This window comes from Mustela erminea, chromosome 7 (assembly GCF_009829155.1).
Source record: "Mustela erminea isolate mMusErm1 chromosome 7, mMusErm1.Pri, whole genome shotgun sequence".
Lineage (NCBI taxonomy): Eukaryota > Metazoa > Chordata > Mammalia > Carnivora > Mustelidae > Mustela > Mustela erminea.
The window spans coordinates 65241054-65261747 of NC_045620.1; the positions used below are offsets into that span (position 1 = coordinate 65241054).

General features: G+C 39.4%; 1 protein-coding gene across 5 annotated transcripts in view; it reads right to left on the reverse strand.

Annotated features, from left to right (window-relative positions):
• Positions 1-20694, reverse strand: part of PLEKHH2 (pleckstrin homology, MyTH4 and FERM domain containing H2) — a 119986-nt gene that overhangs the window by 87331 nt on the left and 11961 nt on the right. The window lies entirely within an intron of this gene.

The following is a 20694-nucleotide window of genomic DNA, read 5'->3' on the forward strand; positions in this document are numbered from 1 at the left end:
ATTGTAGACATTGCTGCAATAAACATTTGGGTGCACGTGCCCCTTTGGATCACTACGTTTGTATCTTTAGGGTAAATACCCAGTAGTGCAATTGCTGGGTCATAGGGTAGTTGTATTTTCAACATTTTGAGGAACCTCCATGTTGTTTTCCAGAGTGGTTGCACCAGCTTGCATTCCCACCAACAGTGTAGGAGGGTTCCCCTTTCTCCACATCCTCGCCAGCATCTGTCATTTCCTGACTTGTTGAATTTAGCCATTCTGACTGGTGTGAGGTGATATCTCATTGTGGTTTTGATTTGTATTTCCCTGATGCTGAGTGATATGGAGCACTTTTTCATGTGTCTGTTGGCCATCTGGATGTCTTCTTTGCAGAAATGTCTGTTCATGTCTTCTTGATTGGATTTCTTGATTGGATTATTTGTTCTTTGGGTGTTGAGTTTGCTAAGTTCTTTATAGATTTTGGACACTAGCCCTTTATCTGGTATGTCGTTTGCAAATATCTTCTCCCATTCTGTCAGTTGTCTTTTGATTTTGTTAACTGTTTCCTTTGCTGTGCAAAAGCTTTTGATCTTGATAAAATCCCAATAGTTCATTTTTGCCCTTGCTTTCCTTGCCTTTGGCAATGTTCCTAGGAAGATGTTGCTGCGGCTGAGGTCGAAGAGGTTGCTGCCTGTGTTCTCCTCAAAGATTTTGAAGGATTCCTTTCTCACATTGAGGTCCTTCATCCATTTCGAGTCTATTTTCATGTGTGGTGTAAGGAAATGGTCCAATTTCATTTTTCTGCATTTGGCTGTCCAATTTTCCCAACACCATTTATTGAAGAGGCTGTCTTTTTCCCATTGGACATTCTTTTCTGCTTTGTCGAAGATTAGTTGACCATAGAGTTGAGGGTCTATTTCTGGGCTCTCTATTCTGTTCCATTGATCTATGTGTCTGTTTTTGTGCCAGTACCATGCTGTCTTGATGATGACAGCTTTGTAATAGAGCTTGAAGTCCGGAATTGTGATGCCACCAACTTTGGCTTTCTTTTTCGATATTCCTTTGGCTATTCAAGGTCTTTTCTGGTTCCATATAAATTTTAGGATTATTTGATCCATTTCTTTGAAGAAAATGGATGGTACTTTGATAGGAATTGCATTAAATGTGTAGATTGCTTTAGGTAGCATAGACATTTTCACAATGTTTATTCTTCCAATCCAGGAGCAAGGAACATTTTTCCATTTCTTTGTGTCTTCCTCAATTTCTTTCATGAGTACTTTATAGTTTTCTGAATATAGATTCTTTGCCTCTTTGGCTAGGTTTATTCCTAGGTATCTTATGGTTTTGGGTGCAATTGTAAATGGGATTGACTCCTTAATTTCTCTTTCTTCTGTCTTGTTGTTGGTGTAGAGAAATGCAACTGATTTCTGTGCATTGATTTTATATCCTGACACTTTGCTGAATTCCTGTCTAAGTTCTAGCAGTTTTGGAGTGGAGTCTTTTTGGTTTTCCACATATAGTATCATATCATCTGCAAAGAGTAATAGTTTGACTTCTTCTTTGCCGATTTGGTTGCCTCTAATTTCTTTTTGTTGTCTGATTGCTGAGGCTAGGACTTCTAATACTATGTTGAATAGCAGTGGTGATAATGGACATCCCTGCCGTGTTCCTGACCTTAGCAGAAAAGCTTTCAGTTTTTCTCCATTGAGAACGATATTTGTGGTGGGTTTTTCATAGATGGCTTTGATAATATTGAGGTATGTGCTCTCTATCCCTACACTTTGAAGAGTTTTGATCAGGAAGGGATGCTGTACTTTGTCAAATGCTTTTTCAGCATCTATTGAGAGTATCATATGGTTCTTCTTCTTTCTTTTATTAATGTGTTGTATCACATTGATTGATTTGTGGATGTTGAACCAAACTTGCAGCCCTGGAATAATTCCCACTTGGTCATGGTGAATGATCCTTTTAATGTACTGTTGAATCCTATTGGCTAGTATTTTGGTGAGAATTTTTGCATCTGTGTTCATCAAGGATATTGGTCTGTAGTTCTCTTTTTTGATGGGATCCTTGTCTGGTTTTGGGATCAAGGTGATGCTGGCCTAATAAAATGAGTTTGGAAGTTTTCCTTCCATTTCTATTTTTTTGGAACAGTTTCAGGAGAATAGGAATTAGTTCTTTAAATGTTTGGTAGAATTCCCCCGGGGGGCCGTCTGGCCCTGGGCTTTTGTTTGTTTGGAGATTTTTGATGACTGTTTCAATCTCCTTACTGGTTATGGGCCTGTTCAGGCTTTCTATTTCTTCGTGGTTCAGTTGAGGTAGTTTATATGTCTCTAGGAATGCATCCATTTCTTCCAGATTGTCAAATTTGTTGGCGTAGAGTTGCTCATAGTATGTTCTTATAATTGTTTGTATTTCTTTGGTGTTAGTTGTGATCTCTCCTCTTTCATTCATGATTTTATTTATTAGGGTCCTTTCTCTTTTCTTTTTGATAAGTCTGGCCAGGGGTTTATCAATCTTATTAATTCTTTCAAAGAACCAGCTCCTAGTTTCGTTGATTTGTTCTATTGTTTTTTTGGTTTCTATTTCATTGATTTCTGCTCTGATCTTTATGATTTCTCTTCTCCTGCTGGGTTTAGGTTTTCTTTCTTGTTCTTTCTCCAGCTCCTTTAGGTGTAGGGTTAGGTTGTGTACCTGAGACCTTTCTTGTTTCTTGAGAAAGGCTTGTACCACTTCCTCTCAGGGCTGCCTTTGTTGTGTCCCACAGATTTTGAACCATTGTGTTTTCATTATCATTTGTTTCCATGAATTTTTTCAATTCTCCTTTAATTTCCTGGTTGACTCATTCATTCTTTAGAAGGATGCTGTTTAGTCTCCATGTATTTGGGTTCTTTCCAAATTTCCTCTTGTGATTGAGTTCTAGCTTCAGAGCATTGTGGTCTGAAAATACGCAGGGAATGATTCCAATCTTTTGATACCAGTTGAACCTGACTTAGGACCCAGGATGTGATCTATTCTGGAGAATGTTCCATGTGCACTAGAGAAGAATGTGTATTCTGCTGCTTTGGGATGAAATGTTCTGAATATATCTGTGATGTCCATCTGGTCCCGTGTGTCATTTAAGGCCTTTATTTCCTTGTTGATCTTTTGCTTGGATCTGTCCATTTCAGTGAGGGGAGTGTTAAAGTCCCCTACTATTATTGTATTATTGTTGATGTGTTTCTTTGATTTTGTTATTAACTGGTTTATATAGTTGGCTGCTCCCACGTTGGGGGCATAGATATTTAAAATTGTTAGATCTTTTTGTTGGATAGGTTCTTTGAGTATGATATAGTGTCCTTCCTCATCTCTTATTATAGTCTTTGGCTTAAAATCTAATTGATCTGATATAAGGATTGCCACTCCTGCTTTCTTCTGATGTCCATTAGCATGGTAAATTCTTTTCTACCCCCTCACTTTAAATCTGGAGGTGTCTTTGGGTCTAAAATGAGTTTCTTGTAGGCAACATATAGATTTTTTTTTTAATCCATTCTGATAACCTGTGTCTTTTGATTGGGGCATTTAGCCCATTAATATTCAGGGTAACTATTGAGAGATATGAATTTAGTGCCATTGTATTGCCTGTAAGGTGACTGTTACTGTATATTGCCTCTGTTCCTTTCTGATCTACTACTTTTAGGCTCTCTCTTTGCTTAGAGGACCCCTTTCAATATTTCCTGTAGAGCTGGTTTGGTGTTTGCAAATTCTTTCAGTTTTTGTTTGTCCTGGAAGCTTTTAATCTCTCCTTCTATTTTCAATGATAGCCTAGCTGGATATAGTATTCTTGGCTGCATGTTTTTCTTGTTTAGTGCTCTGAATATATCATGCCAGCTCTTTCTGGCCTGTCAGGCCTCTGTGGATAAGTCTGCTGCCAATCGAATATTTTACCATTGTATGTTACAGACTTCTTTTCCCGGGCTGCTTTCAGGATTTTCTCTTTGTCACTAAGACTTGTAAACTTTACTATTAGGTGACAAGGTGTGGACCTATTCTTATTGATTTTGAGGGGGGGTTCTCTGCACCTCCTGGATTTTGATGCTTGTTCCCTTTGCCATATTGGGGAAATTCTCTCCAATAGTTCTCTCCAGTATACCTTCTGCTCCCCTCTCTCTTTCTTCTTCTTCTGGAATCCCAATTATTCTAATGTTGTTTTGTCCTATGGTTTGACTTATCTCTCGAATTCTGCCCTTGTGGTCCAGTAGCTGTTTGTCCCTCTTTTTTTTTTTTTTTAAGATTTTATTTGTTTATTTGACAGACAGAGATCACAAGTAGACAGAGAGGCAGGCAGAGAAAGAGAGAGAGGGAAGCAGGCTCCCTGCTGAGCAGAGAGCCCGATGCGGGACTTGATCCCAGGACCCTGAGATCATGACCTGAGCTGAAGGCAGCGGCTTAACCCACTGAGCCACCCAGGCACCCTGTTTGTCCCTCTTTTGCTCAGCTTCTTTATTCTCTGTCATTTGGTCTTCTATATCACTAATTCTTTCTTCTGCCCCTTTTATCCTAGCAGTGAGAGCCTCCATTTTTGATTGCACCTCATTAATAGCTTTTTTGATTTCAACTTGGTTAGATTTTAGTTCTTTTATTTCTCCAGAAAGGGCTTTTATATCTCCCGAGAGGGTTTCTCTAATATCTTCCATGCCTTTTTTGAGCCCGGCTAAAACCTTGAGAATCGTCATTCTGAACTCTAGATCTGACATATTACCAATGTCTGTATTGATTAGGTCCCTAGCCTTCGGTACTGCCTCTTTTTCTTTTTTTTGTGGTGAATTTTTCCGCCTTGTCATTTTGTCCAGATAAGAATATATGAAGGAGCAAGTAAAATACTAAAAGGGTGGCAAGAACCCCAGGAAAATATGCTTTAACCAAGTCAGAAGAGATCCCAAATCGTGAGGGGGAAGAAAGGGGATAAAAAGAAAGAAAAGAAAAGAAAGAAAGGAAAAAGAAAGAAAGAAAGAAAGAAAGAAAGAAAGAAAAGAAAAGAAACAATTAAGAAAAGAAAACGAATAAAGAAAAAGTATAAAAAAGAAAAATATATATATATTAGATAAACTAGTTTAAAAACGTTAAAAAAGAAAAGGGTAAAAGTTAAAAAAATTTAGCAGAAGAAGAGAAAAAAATTGAAAAAGAAAAAAAAATTAAATTAACTACAAGACTAAAGAATCATGGGGAGAAAACCATGAGTTCTGTGCTTTGCTTTCTCCTCTTCTGGAATTCCGCTGCTCTCCTTGGTATTGAAACTGCACTCCTTGGCAGGTGAACTTGGTCCTGGCTGGATTTCTTGTTGATCTTCTGGGGGAGGGGCCTGTTGTAGTGATTCTCAAGTGTCTTTGCCCCAGGTGGAATTGCACCCCCCTTACCAGGGACCGGGCTGAGTAATCTGCTCCGGTTTGCTTTCCGGAGCTTTTGTTCCCTGAGTGTTTTCCATAGAGTTCCGGAGGATGGGAGTGAAAATGGAGGCCTCCTGGTCTCCGGCCCAGAGGAGCCGAGAGCCTGGGGCACCACTCTTCAGTGCGCCCTCAGAGAACAGCGCCCAATTACTCCCATCTCCGTGGCCTCCAGCCGTGCTCCAAGCTCACCAAGCCTGCGACTGGTTCAAGGTAACCCCGAGCTGAGAGCTCACTCCTCGGCTCTGTCTCTGTAGCCGGCTTCCCCGTTCTAATACCTGCAAGCTCTGCAATACTCAGACACCCCCGATCCTTCTGTGACCCTGCGGGATCTGAGGCCATGCTGACCCCGCATGGGCTTCACCCCGGTTTAGCCTCTGGAGCGATGTCCCTCAGCAGAACAGACTTTTAAATGTCCTGATTTGTGCTCCGTTGCTCCACCACTTGCCAGGAGCCGTTCCCTCCCCCTGGGGTCTATCGTCTGGTCGCTTTGGATTCACGTCTCCGCCAGTCCTACCTTTCAGAAAGTGGTTGATTTTCTGTTTCTAGAATTGCTGTTCTTCTTCTCTTCGATCTGCCGTTGGATTTGTAGGTGTTTGCAATCTTTAGATAAGCTATCTAGCTGATCTCCTGCTACCTGAAGTAGTCTCAGCCTGCTACTTCTCCACCATCTTGACTCCTCCCCGCTTAATAGAAATTTTAAAGTACATTTGTGTCTCATATTATATCTCTATTGGATAACAGAAGTGTAAAATATTCCATTGTCACCATAAAATGCAATTTAACTGCCTGTCCACACAGCAGCATTTTTTAAGACCATTTATTGAAGGCATCTAGCTTCTAGAAGAGGCTTCAAATATTTGGGTACATAAATAAATATTTCCCAAGTGTATTTTTTGGACCTTATATCATCTTTAATTTTTGTGAAAATATTTCAAATGTTTAATAAGCCAGGACTGTTGTCTAAAATGTTTTATTGAGTTACTGTATAGGTTATGGCACTGTGTAGAAGCCATTGGGACAAGCACTGTCTCCTGTGTAGGATATTCTTTAAACCAAAAAGGCAACTGGCAGGCACATGCCAACACTGTATTCTTCCTCTACTGGCAATATGCTGATAATTTTCGCCTCTACAATGTAACTACTTATGTTATTAGGGGAAATTTTGCTTGTGGAGCCTTAGCCTCACTTTTGAATATTGTTGAGGTTGCCAGAAAAATCCACAAACAAGTGGCTGATCTGTAAAATTCTGCTCATGAAAAAAAAAAAAAAAAATAGAGTACTGACACACCTATTCCAGGGGCCAAAATCAGGAACATTGACAACACCAAATGCTGACAAGGACATGGAGAAACAGGAACTTTCATTCATTGCTCATGGGAATTCAAAATGGTACAACAACTTTGGAAGACAGTTTGGCAGTTTCTTATAAAACTAAACATACTCTTACCATATGATCTAGCAGTCGTGCTCTTGGATATTTATACAAAGAAGCTGAAAATTTATGTCAACACAAAACTTTGCATACAGATATTCACATTAGCTGTATTCATAACTGCCAAAACTTGGAAGCAATCAAGATGTCCTTCAGTAGGTGAATGGATAAATAAACCATGGTACATCCAGACAATGACCTATTATTTGGCACTAAAAGGAAATGGGCCATGATGCCATGAAAAGACATGGAGGAAACTTAAACGCATATTATTAAGTGAAAAAAGCCAGTTTGAAAAGACTGCATATTGTATGATTCCAGCTGAGGCTGGGGATAAACAAGGCACCAAAGTTTTTCAGAGCAGTGAAAAAACTCTGTATGATGCCATAATGATGGATACATATCACTATACCTTTGTCCAAATTCATGGAATGTACACCAAGAGTGAAACTATGGACTTTGGGCTTTTATAATGTGTCAATGTAGGTTCATCAATTGTAACAAATTTACCACTCTGGTGGGGAATGTTGATAACAAGGGAAGTTATGCATGTGTAGGAGCTGGGAATATATGAGACATTTCTGTACCACCCTACTTTTTTGTGAACCCTAAACTACTCTAAAAAATAAAGTCTTAAAAAAGACTGAATAGTTTCTTTTTTTTTTTTTAAGATTTTATTTATTTATTTGACAGACAGAGATCACAAGTAAGCAGAGAAGCAAGCAGAGAGAGAGGAGGAAGCAGGCTCCCCGCTGAGCAGAGAGCCCAATGTGGGGCTCAATCCCAGGACCCTGGGATCATGACCTGAGCCGAAGGCAGAGGCTTTAACCCACTGAGCCACCCAGGTGCCCCAAGCCTGAATAGTTTCTTAAGAGGATTGCTATGGTCTGCAGGTTTATGCCCCTCTCCTCCAAATTCACACTGGAATCTTTACACCCAATGTGATGGTGATTAAGTCCTGAGGGTGGGACTCTCATGAATGGGATTAGTACTTTTATTTATTTTTTAAAGATTTTTATTTATTTATTGGACACAGAGAGAGATCACAAGTAGGCAGAGAGAGAGGGGAAGCAGACTCCCCACCGAGCAGAGAGTCCAATGAGGAACTTGATCCCAGGACCCTGAGACCATGACCCGAGCGGAAGGCAGAGAGAGGCTTAACCCACTGAGCCACGCAGGTGCCCTGATTTAGTGCTTTTATAATAGAGATCCCACCAAGTTCCCTAGCCTCTTCTGCCAAGTGAAAATACAAGAAGTCTAAGACCCAGAACCTGACCTTGTTGGCCCCCTAATCTCAGACTTCCATCCAACAGAACTGTGAGAAATAAATTTCTATTGTTCATAAGCTATGTGGTTTGTCACATTTTGTTATAGCAGCACAAATGGACCAAGACAGAAACTGGCACTGAGAGTGGAGTGCTGCTGTAACAAATACCTAAAAATGTGGAAGTGACTGTGGAATTGAGTAATTGGTAGAAGCTTGAAGAATTTGGGGGTCTGAGATAGAAAAAAACGATATTCCCATGAACAGACCATTTAAAGCAATTCTGGTGAGAACTCACAAGGCAAATGGGAAAGAAAGCTATAGAGAAAGCCCCAGTCTTCTTAGAGAGCACCCAAGTTGTGAGCAGAGTGTCAGTGGAAATGTGATGGATGGTAAAGGACATTCTGATGAAGTCTCAGATGGAAATGAGGAACATGTTACTGGAAAGGAGAGGAAGGGTGATCCTTGTTTCAAAGCAGCAAACAGCTTTACTGAATTGGATTCTCCTCTTGGGGTTTTGTGGAAGGCAGAACTTGTGAGCGACAAAACTGGATATTTGGCTGAGGAAATTTCCAAGGCGGCCTAATTGAGGTGTTGAAGGAGCAGCCTAATTCTTCTTGAATGCTTATAGTAAAATTCAAGAGGAGAAATGATTTAAAGATAGATTGTTAATCAAAGAGGAAGTGGAACCTAAAAATTCAGCATGTCCATGTTGGAAAAATTGGGAAATCTTGTTCAGGAGAGGACAGGGTGTGGCCAAACCACCTTTTGATTAAGGGGTCAGTATGGGTTTGAGAGCTAGGTATGGGTTTGAGTATGGGTTTGAGAGTTAGGTAGCAACTAAAGAAAGAAAAGTCTGTGTGAACTGAAGAGGAAGGAATGAGGCTAGCTGTTGGACTTGGATTTCACAGGATGGGATCTTAGAGCCATGGCTGTGTTATTGGGCTATTCTTCAAGACAAAGAAGAAGGACCCCAGCTCATCAGAGCTGCTCCTCAGTTTCACAGGCCAGGGTGGGGCATTTCTTGAGTTTCTACAGGCTACACAATATCTACCCAAACCAAAGTGGTGCCACCCAAAGCCATGGGGGGCCAACTCCTACCCGGAGAGTCATGGAAGCATGGGCCTACCTCCACCTAGATTTGGAATGTTGAAGCCACCCAGACCTGTGGGCGTATAACCCAAACACAGTGCCACCTCTGGGGCAAGGCCACCAGAGAGCCCCAACCTGGGCAATTCCCAATGAAGCCATGGGAGTGGGGCCACCCCTGGGATCCCAGACTGGTAGAACCATCACAATGCAACTTCAACCCATGAGAGCTGCCCTGCAAAGCAATAAGGCTGCAAATGGCCCTGAGGGTCCAGAAGGTGAGACTCCTGCTCCCCCTTATCTCCCTCCTGAGTTAATCCAGAAGGTAGGACCTCCATACCAGAGAGCTGAACATCTAGTTAAAGAAAATTATTCTCAACCCTTAAGACTTAATGTTAGTTGCCTTGTGGGGCTTTAAACTTGCTTAGGAATTGTTACCCTTCTTTTTCTCCTATCTCTTCCTTTTGGAATGAAAATATCCTATGTCTGTCCCACCACTGTATTTTAGAAACTTATAATTTGTTTGATTTCACAGATTGACAGCTGGCAGGGATTTCTTCAGAATGATCCATACCTTGAGTCTCATCCATAACTGATTTAGATGAGACTCCACACTTCGTAGACTTTTACAGCTGTTGGGATAGAATGAATGTAAGAAAGACATGGTTTGGGGAGGCCATGGATGGAATGAATGCTATGGTCTAAATGTTTGAAAATTCACATGTTAGAATCCTAACACCCCCTGTGGTGGGGTTAGGAGGAGAGGTATTTGGGAGGTGATGAGGTCATGAGGGGGGCCTCATGAATGGGATCAGTGCCCTTACCAAAGAGAGCCCACAGTGCTCCCTAGCCCCTTCCACTGTGTGAAGATACAGTGAGAACTCTGCAGCTCTGAAGAGAACCCTCACCTGACTTAACTGACACCCTGATCTTAGATCTCCAACCTCCAGAACTATGATAAACTTCCATTGTTTAGAAGTTACACAGTCTATAACATTTAGTTATAGTAGAACAAACTAAGATAAGGACTATACAAATATCTGGTCAGATTTCTGTTTCTGAAGTTTGGTTTCTAGTGTTAACAGAGCAGAAGCCTTGTGTCTTTGCCTCACTGTTACATACCCTAATGCACGTCTTTATATGCAGTGAATATTCAATATATTATAAATTACTGGATGAAATTATGTTGTAAAGCATTATGCATATATGAATAGGATAGTATTTTTACTGCTGCCAAAATAATGTTTCTTCCACTCCTATGGCATTGACTCTCTTCCTTCTACTATTTTCCCAACTACACTACAAGTTTCTTGAAGACAGACTTCATGTGTGAGGACCCTTTATATCTTCCTTAACATCTTGCACATACCAGCCATACAGTTCAAATTTTAAAAGCTTGATAGCAAGCAATAACCTCATTAAAAAACAAAATAAAACATTAGTTCCATTATAAAAAGCCCCACACCTAACACACACACACACACACACACACACACTATTTCACAACACTGGGGATAAAAGGTTATAGATAAGTGGGCTAAATGTGCTGAAAGAAAACATTATATGTTTATGACTTTGAATACAAGTTAAATAAAGACCTATTCAAAAAGTCATTTTTTCTTTTTTAATAAAAAAAGTATAGGGCACCTGGGTGGCACAGTTGGTTAAGCATCTGACTCTTGGTTTTGGCTCAGGTCGTGATCTTGGGGTTGTGGGATCAAGCCCCCTGTTGGGCTCTGCGCTCAGTGTGGAGTTTGGGATTCTCTCTGTCTTACTCTCTGCCCCTCCCCACCACTGTCTCTTTCTATATATAGATATAGATATCTATATCTATATATAGAAAGAGTAGGCACCATCAGGAATCCCTGAGATTTTTTAAAAAGGTTTTATTTTATATTTTATTTATTTGAGAGAGAGGGAGAGCACTAGCAAGGGAGAGGCAGAGCAAGCACAAGAGGCGGGCAGAGGGAGAAGCAAACTCTCCCCTCAGCAGGGACCCTAATGTGGGGCTCAATCCCAGGGTCCTAGAATCATGACCCAAGCTGAAGGCAACTAACTGAGCCACCCAGGAACCCCAATAAAAAAATCTTAAAGAAAAGTAGCCCTTGAAATATCAATGTAGAGAAAAGTGGAAAGAGTACTAATGTTAGAAGCAAGAAGACTGAAATCAGAATCCAGTTCCACTACTTATGAGCAATGTAATTATGAATAAGTCATTTAACTTCTCAGAGTTTCCATTCCTCATTTGTAAAAGAGATTAACATTTATCTCACAGTATTGACATGAAGATTAAACAGGAGCATGTCTATCGTTGTATCTAAGACTTAATGGATGTTCAATGGATATTTACACAGCAGCGCATTTCTATCATATACATGCATTAGTTTTATGAATAACTTTAAGTTAGCAAGGTTTAGTTTAAAATGAACGGAGTAGGGACGCCTGGGTGGCTCAGTTCGTTGAGCAGCTGCCTTTGGCTCAGGTCATGATCCTAGCGTCCTGGGATCGAGTCCCGCATCGGGCTCCTTGCTCCGTAGGGAGCCCGCTTCTCCCTCTACCACTCTGTCTGCCTGTGCGCTTGCACTCTCGCGCTCTCTCTCTCTCTGACAAAAAAATAAATAAATAAAATCTTTAAAATGAACGGAGTAGATTCAAGAGATCTGGTTTCTAATTCTTACTCTACGACTCAACAGCTTGATACTGCACTTCAAAATTCTTTTTTTTTTTTTAAAGATTTTTATTTATTTATTTGACAGAGAGAGAGATCACAAGTAAGCAGAGAGGCAGGCGGGGGTGGGGGGGTGGAGAACAGCCTCCCTGCTGAGCAGAGAGCCCAATGTGGGGCCTGAGATCACGCTGAGCCGAAGGCAGAGGCTTAACCCACTGAGCCACCCATGCGCCCTGCACTTTAAAATTCTTATGTATAAAATAGGGATAATATAACTGCTCTACCTACCTTATAGGAAATTGTGAGGATAAAAATAAGAAACCGTGTCAAAGTGATGGGAAAAAGCTGTTGGTATTTCCTTTATTAAAAATACGTGGTAATGATTACAGTGTTATACTTTCTCCCCAAGATTTTATTTATTTGATAGGGAGAGAACACAAGCAGGAGGAGTCACAGAGGGAAAGGGAGAAGCAGGCTCCCCACTGAGCAGGCAGCCTGATGCAGGACTCAATCCCAGGACACTGGGATCATGACCTCAGTCAAAGGGAGAAGCTTAACTGACTAAGCCACCCAGGAGCCCCTGCAGTGATTATAATCTGAATGATAAAAATAAAAGCCACAAATGTCCAAAACCAGAATTGTCTAAATATATAAGTAGATAACCGTACAGTCGTTAAAATGTACACAGATTGATGAAATAATATGCTTGGAATTTGCTTCAATATAAAGTAAGAAAGGAGAAGTGGATCAGGGTATAGATGAAACAGGATTGGTCCTGAGGTTAATAATCATTAATGCTGGGTAATGTGTATATGGGGATCCATTATAATATTCTGCTTACTTTTTTGAAAATTTACTTGTTTGAAAATTTTCTAACAAAAATTTAAATATAAGTAACATACTGAATGATACCTGTAAATGATATGTAGTATAAATAGTACATGCAGATATATGCTAATTAGGCCATTGGAGACCTTTGTGAGGTCAGCTTTACTGGAGGGAAGCACGGACATATGCTGAAATGCAAGAGTCTGAGTGAATTAAAGTAACTAGTTAGGCTTAGATAGCCACCAAACAGGGCACCACCAATTCCTTCCCTCCCCATATGCACATGCCACTTTTCCCATTGAGAGGTGAGATCCATTATTCCTCCTTTTGACTCTGGGATGACTTTGTGACTTGCTGTGACCCACAGAATGTAGTGAAAGGACACAGTCCCATTTTGGGCATAGATTTCAAAACTATTTTTTCTTTTTATGAAAACACACCTATATTACGAATTAGAAGTTGTTGCAAAGTCATGGCAGACTAAGAAGTTGTTGAGGGCTAAATTATTCTCCAAAGTCAAAGATCTCCTTCAGTAACATTAAACATCCTACCCAAAATGTGATTTCGGCAATCCACCCTAATCCAGCCCATCCCCCACCCCACCTCAGGCTTTCTAAGGGTAATTTTGCAATAATGATGAACAAACTACTAGTTCTCTCTCTAGGACAAGATAGGATAATTGAAGTCTTTCTGGTTGCCTGACATTTTTCCATTCTATGGCTTCTAAAGGATTTATACAACATTAACCATCTCCTAGTATCCATCAAAGCTGAATGATGACCTAAATTACAAGAGTTTAATTCAACGTTTAAACTGAAGGTGCCATTGTTTCTAAAGACTGTTTTCTAAAGAAGAGTCAGTGCTGGCCATCCTAACAGTTTTGGCACTTGCTGTTTTGATGCTCAGCTCTCATTGCTACGCGTTTCCCATCCTTTCCCTCACCAACCCCCCCACCACAATGTTGCCCTATATAGTTATATATATATTTTTGAATATCACCAACTCCCTAACATTTCCTTTCCCTAACCACGTTCAGTTTTCAAGTTCTGTTATTACAATACAAAGTATGTGTAATGGCCTTTCTTTTCTTTTTTTAAGATTTTATTTGTTTATTTTAGAGAGCATGAGAGTGTGAGTAAGCATGAGCAGCAGCAGGAGCAGGGGTGTAGGGGGAGAGGAGAGAAATCCCCAAGCATACTCTGTGCTGAGCATGGAGCCTGATGCAGGGCTCGATCTCACAACCCTGAGATCATGACCTGAACCAAAACCAAGAGTAGGATGCTTAACTGACTGAACCACCCAGGCGCCACTCTGGCCTTTCTTTTTAAAAGGAGTTAAGGATAACCACATAATAGAAATTCAGTCTATAGCTTCCAAAGCATCACAGGGTGGGGAAAAAGCATGGAACAGGGAAGATAAAGAAAACTTCAACAACAAGATGTGTAGAAACAGAATGCATTTATTATGATTTCAGATATATTTAAAGAGATTATCTCACTAGTCAGATAAAGACGTAAGTCTTTCTATATTGTATTTAAAAGGGCATACTTTAAAAATGATGCTAAGAGATTGAAAAGTATTCCAAGTAAGTGCTACCTAAAAGCAATATCAAAATCAGACAAAAGAGACTTTAATGCCAAAAGTTTTATTAGCAAAAGAGTGTTGATAATTATAAATAGGCAATTCCTAATTGATAATTCCTAATTATAAATGGGACATGTAACAATCCTGATCCTGAATGCACCTAACTTCAACTACATAACCCAGAACATTTGATTCTTTTTGATATATCCTGAAAACTCAAAATAGGTTATTTTGTTTGGATGGTGACTTCCATAGAAACACCCTATTATAATACGAAGATTTCCTCTCAAAAGGCAAGTCCATTTACTTTATAATTCGATTTAATTTTTCTTTTGTTTTTATGTTTATCCAAGTCACAAATGCACATAAAGTATCAACTAGTACCATAAGATTTGTTAATAAAAATTATTACCCTCTTTTAGCCAATTCTCTCAATATTTTACTTTCATGTTCTAAATAACATGCTTCCTTTTTGTTGACTTTTTCTTTTTCTTTTTTTTTTCAGTTTAGTGAATTCCTACTTACTTCCTTTATGGAGAATGAGGATTTAGCTCTTTAATCTCACCATCAACATAAATATACTCTTCCAATATGTTTCTTTCTTCCCTTTGGTTAATTCAGTATTTGGTATTAGTATTACTGTGACTCTGTATGATACTCAGAGATGTACCACAGAGTAAACTATGGTTACTTTTTTCCGTGCTACCTAACTTTTCCCCCTAGAGTTAAATGTCTCGTTCTTTTTTTTATCCAGCTTTCTATGAACTCATCAATAATTCAACTCCACATTGAATTATCTCTCAAGATGTTCATTCACACCTGATTTTCTACCAATTTCATCTTCTTGAAGCCACTTCCAGAGCTTCGGACCTGTACCCATCTGGACTGACACCCCTCTTGCCAGGACACAGCTGTCTTCTTGGGAAGACCCTTCCACTTTTCCCCACATTGGAGCTCCTGTTTCCTTTATCTTTTGCCTTCCTCTCTTTCATTCTTTCGCCCTTTTAATGGAACACATCCTTTTGGAGATTCTTCAAGAAGGTTATGTGGGAACTTTCAAGTCTTAAAAATCCATTCTAATTCCTAACTGTTTGCATATAACCTGTTTAGGCTTTTTTTTTTGTTCCCTCTGAAAGCTTGCAGAATCTTTTCTTTGGTCTGTAGTAAACTTTCATGATGATGTGCTTTTGGATGAAACTATTTTTTATCTATTGTATTAGGTATTTGGCAGACCTTCCAAGAGAGAATCTTGTGTCCTTCAATTCTGGGAGAAATTTTTGTGGCTTGTTTCATTGCTTTTGTCCACTCCAGACTTCTTACCACCCTGGTCTTGGACATGCTGGACTAGTCCCCTAAATTTCTAATCTTTTCTCTCCTGTCTTCCATCCTTTTAACATTTTTCTCTACTTCCCAGGTATTTACCTTAAGTTTATATTCCAACCCTTCTATTAAGTTTACTATTTCTTCTACCATTAAAAAAAAAGATTTTATTTATTTGAGAGAGAGAGAGAGCATATGAGCCGGGGAGGGGGCAGAGGGAGAGGGAGAAGTAGACCCCCACTGAGCAGGGAGCCTGATGTGAGGCTCGATCCCAGGACTCCGGGATCATGGCTCCAGCCAAAGGCAGATACTTAACCAACTGAGCTACCCAGGTGCCCCTCTTCTACCATATTTTTGATTTTCAAGAGTTCTTACTCATTCTCTGTAATATCTTTTCTCTCTTAGAATATTAAATGATAGGATTTTGCTTGTTATGTTTTCTTTTTTTCTCCCTGCATAGGCAATATTGTGTTTTGTTTTGTTTTGTTTTGTTGTCTGTTTGTTCTCTATCTTTCATGTTAGAGGCTTTCCTCAGATGTCTGGTCATTCAAGAGATGCCTATTTATGTTTAATGTTCAGGGACTAAAAAGCTGTCCAGATGCTTTAGCAAATATGTGGGGTTTGTTGACCATGAACTTTAACATTAGGTGATCTGGCTGGGCTTTCTGTTGGGGAACCACTGATTGTCAGTATTATTTCCTCTTTCTTCTTGGGCTGATGAGATTTGCCAGAGACTTTCAGTCTTCCCCATTGGATAAATGTTTGTCTGCCAGCATCTTAGGAGCCATGTCAGAGAGAAAGGTTGGAAGTGGGGAGATAAGCTCACCATTAAGTGTGCATATATTCATTTAATCCATTTGGGTTTTTTTTTTTTTAAGATTTTATTTATTTATTTGACAGACAGAGAACACAAGTAGGCAGAGAGGCAGGCAGAGAAATAGGGGGAAGCGGGTTCCCTGCTGAGCAGAGAGCCCGATGCAGGACTCAATCCCAGGCCCCCAAGATCATGACCTGAGCTGAAGGTAGAGGCCTTAAACCACTGAGCCACCCAGGTGCCCCTAATCCCCTTGTTTTTGATAAAGCAGAAAGTATAGTCAAAGAATAAGGACTGGAGGGTCCTGGGTTTCTCCTGGGAGTTAATATCCTCACAGAATCTTGTAAAGACCTAGAGCAGGAGTGAAGGGGGCAGGATGAAAATAGTGGGTATTAATGGAAAATATGTAGCACTTAGAGTCAAGGAACTCCGTGAAATCTTGTTACTTATCCCCATGTGCCAAATGTCCAGCAGCTAAGCATTTATTTCCTGTTGAAAATAGAAATGTTCTTCTCTTACAAAACTGAATAAACTGTTTGGAGGGCACCAGCCCAACAACTGTGGCATTTATGGGTTCATGGTGTAATAGGCAGTTCCCCCTCCCCCCCAACTCATTCTAAAACAAAGATTGACAGTTGTCCAGCATTGACTATTTACACACAATTGCTGGTCAACTTTTCAGATGCCCTATTCTTAAATATGAAGGGACCATCAAAAATCATCAGAGATTTGAGAAAAGTTTACAACCTGAAACAAACAAACAGACATAAAAGTCGGCAATTATCTCAGAGGAAAGAAAAATAACTCAGGGAATAGAAGAAAACTTAAAAAAAAAAAATTCTAGTTAGTGTTTAAGAACCAGAAACTTTCCACTACATTTTTTCATAGCCATACCATAGGACAAAAATTGTTACTCTCATCATGAAGATCAGGAAGTTGATGTTCAGAATGAGTATGCCTTGTATAAGCTGAGGCTCCCAGCCAGTGACATGGCTGGGATTTGAGTCTTCATGGTCCGATTCCCTAGTGGTCTTTTAGTTGAACCACGGCTGCTTTGGTATTTATAAACTCCACACAGTATATAGTTACACAGAACCATATGAAAACACGTTCCCAATACATGAGGCCACAAAATTCTTAGTTGGAAAGCATTCATCTTTATTTCTATCCCATGTATGCTATTCTTTTAGCCTACATATCTTTTCTTGGGAATTTAAAGTGATATTAATATTCGTAGGAGGAAGAATTTTATGGGCCCAGCACGCTTCTGCCGTAGGAGGAAGAATTTTAAATTGCAGGTTCTCATGGAACATATCACAGAACGAAGCACAGGGACAGAGGTTATGACTAAGGCTAAATTTGGAATTTGAGATTTTCATGTAATTCTACCACTACATAGTAAATAAACTAAGAAGTGTCCCCCCAGATTCTGCATGTAGTCTTAACTTACATAACATTGGCCGAGGCAGGGGTACTGAGTACCACATAAGAGAAATTCAGTAAATGTATATTGAAGAAATAAATGAATGGATGAAAGTTTCAACTCTTTCCAAAAAAATTATTTTAAAAGCAAGGATAAACTTGACAAAAGAAAATCACTACATTTTCACAATCTGTATTATATAGATCATGAATACTGAGAACTTCACATTGCATAAAGTAAACATAGACTAAGTACGCCCAACAAAGTTTAGAACACTTTAATAAGAGTTTAAACATAAGAGTACTAGGAAAGGCAATACTTTGATTTTGAGTGATTGTATTTATACTCACTCAAGCTGGAAAATAACTTTGCAAAATAGAAAAAAAAAAGCAATGTGGAGAATATTCAAGTAAGTTTTTACTTTCACAATATATACTATAATGTAAATCTTGGGTCAAGTCCACAACCAGTCCCTACCAAGTCACTAAAAGAAAGTTGAAATAATCTGCTGCCCTATGTCAGGCTTTGGACAAAAACAGGTATTTCTACAAACAAGCTACTTACACAATAACAAAATAAAGCAGCAAATTCTAAACCTAGTGCTTTGATTTACTACCATAAAAGTGCCCTCTGTAGCCACAGTCAACATAGCATCAAGTGGCAGAAAGCAATACACCATTGACCTTGGATGCTAACGCCACCACATTTAATACTTGGTGTTCTAAGCACCATATACAAATAAACTTGGTGGAGTTTTTTGCACTGTAGTATGTATTTCTTTTTTTTAACTTCAAGTTTTTATAAATTCCAGTTAGTTAACATAGAGAGCAATATTTGTTTCAGGTAAGAATTTAGTGATTCATCACTTAGGTACAACAACCACTGCTCATCACAAGTGTCCTCCTTAAAACCCACCACCCCTTTAGCCTATCCCTTACCCATCTGCTCCTCCCACAACCCTCAGATTGTTCTCTATGGTTAAGAAACTTATGGGGTGCCTGGGTGGCTCAGTGGGTTAAAGCCTCTGCCTTTGGCTCGGCTCATGATCCCAGGGTACTGGGATTGAGCCCCACATCTGGCTCTCTGCTCAGCGGGGAGCCTGCTTCCTCCTCACTCGCTCTCTGCCTGCCTCTCTGCCTGCTTGTGATCTCTGTCAAATAAATAAATAAAAATCTTAAAAAAAAAAAAAGAAAGAAACTTATGGTTTGCTTCCCTCTCTTTTTTTCCCTTTTCCCTATGTTCATCTGTTTTGTTTCTTAAATTCCACATATGAGTGAAATCATATGGTATTTGTCTTTCTCTAGCTGCTTGATTTCATTTACCATTATATCCTCTAGGTACATTCATATCATTGCAAATGGCAAGATTTCATCCTTTTTGATGGCTGAGTAATATTCCTGTGTGTGTGTGTGTGTGTGTGTGTGTGTGTGTGTACAGATTGGTTACTTTAAGGCCTTCACTCTCACTGATATGGCCAGCAGTTCCCCACCAAGTATCTCTTCATAATTTTCCCCAACAGAACCCATGAAAGACTCTATCACCATTTTTATTTATTTTGTTATAACAAGTAATATCTTCAGTCAGTTGCCCAAGAACTGATATTTAAATTAGCCTCCCAAGTCTCAATGTCAGTGTATGTGTAACTCTTGTCAGGTACTGAGAAATATGAGGTGAGGCAACAGAGTGACTGAGGGGATGTGTAATTTAAATAGGTTGGTCATGGACGCCTGGGTGGTTAAGAGACTGCCTTCAGGTCATGATCCTGGAGTCCTGGGATTGAGTCCCACATAGGGCTCCCAGCTCCATAGGGAGTCTGCTTCTCCCTCTGATTTTCTCCCTTCTCATGTTCTCTCTCTCTCTCTATCTCAAATAAATAAATAAAATCTTTAGAAAAAAAAATAGGGTGGTCATAATGTTGTACTGGACCATTATATAAAGATAAATACTATGCCATCCAGGGACTCCTCATTCCCGTGAGAGAATCCTAGACAACAAAAGCGGAATCATATTCATAGAGGAAGGTCAAGTGGCAGGAAATCCCAGACAGTGATACTGTATCAGGTAACTGAGGCATTACTTTACACGGGCCATGTTGATGCCCAAAGGAAAATTCTTCGTATTTTCATCCTTTTTTTTTTTTTAACTGAAAAACCTACCCCATAGGAAACAGCATTCATTTCAACTTAAAAAAAAAAAAAATCTTGCCCCTTTCCCTCCGTGACTCAGAACACTAACTAGTAATACTGTAAAGTAGGAAAACTACTTAAATCTTAGCTTCCCTGAAGAGTTTATATTTGGCATACTAGAGATATTTCCAACACCATTCCTTAAATTCCTCCAAAGACCTCTCCCACTTATAGCAGTATTTGCCCAAGACTTCAATAAGGCCTTTTTCTTCACAAGCTACAATATTCAAAGTTACTTGGAAATTGCGATGGAAAAAAAAATGGAGCAAAAATAGTTCTTTTTTAAAAATCTCATTTATTCTCCTATTTCTTCTCTAAAAAAAATTAAGGGTAATTAGTTGAAATCCATCTTTAATTATCGAAACACTCTGAGATCATCTCATGTATTTTTTCTTAAAAAAATTGAGAAATAGGTCTCTTATTAATTCGTAATTACATTTAAGTCATCTCCTTGTACATTTAACAAGTGTGTCTCTTTAAAAAGATACAGGAAAATAATGAGTTCCTTCTATGTGCCTGGCACTCTTAGCTGCATCACAAAAAGTATGAAAGATCAAAGGTTTAATGCCCATTCTTTTATTCATTAGCTGTATGATATTGGGCATACTACTCAAATACTCTCAATCTTAATGTCAGCATCCTGACATTCAGTATTAATAATAGTTCCCTCACGGGGTTAAT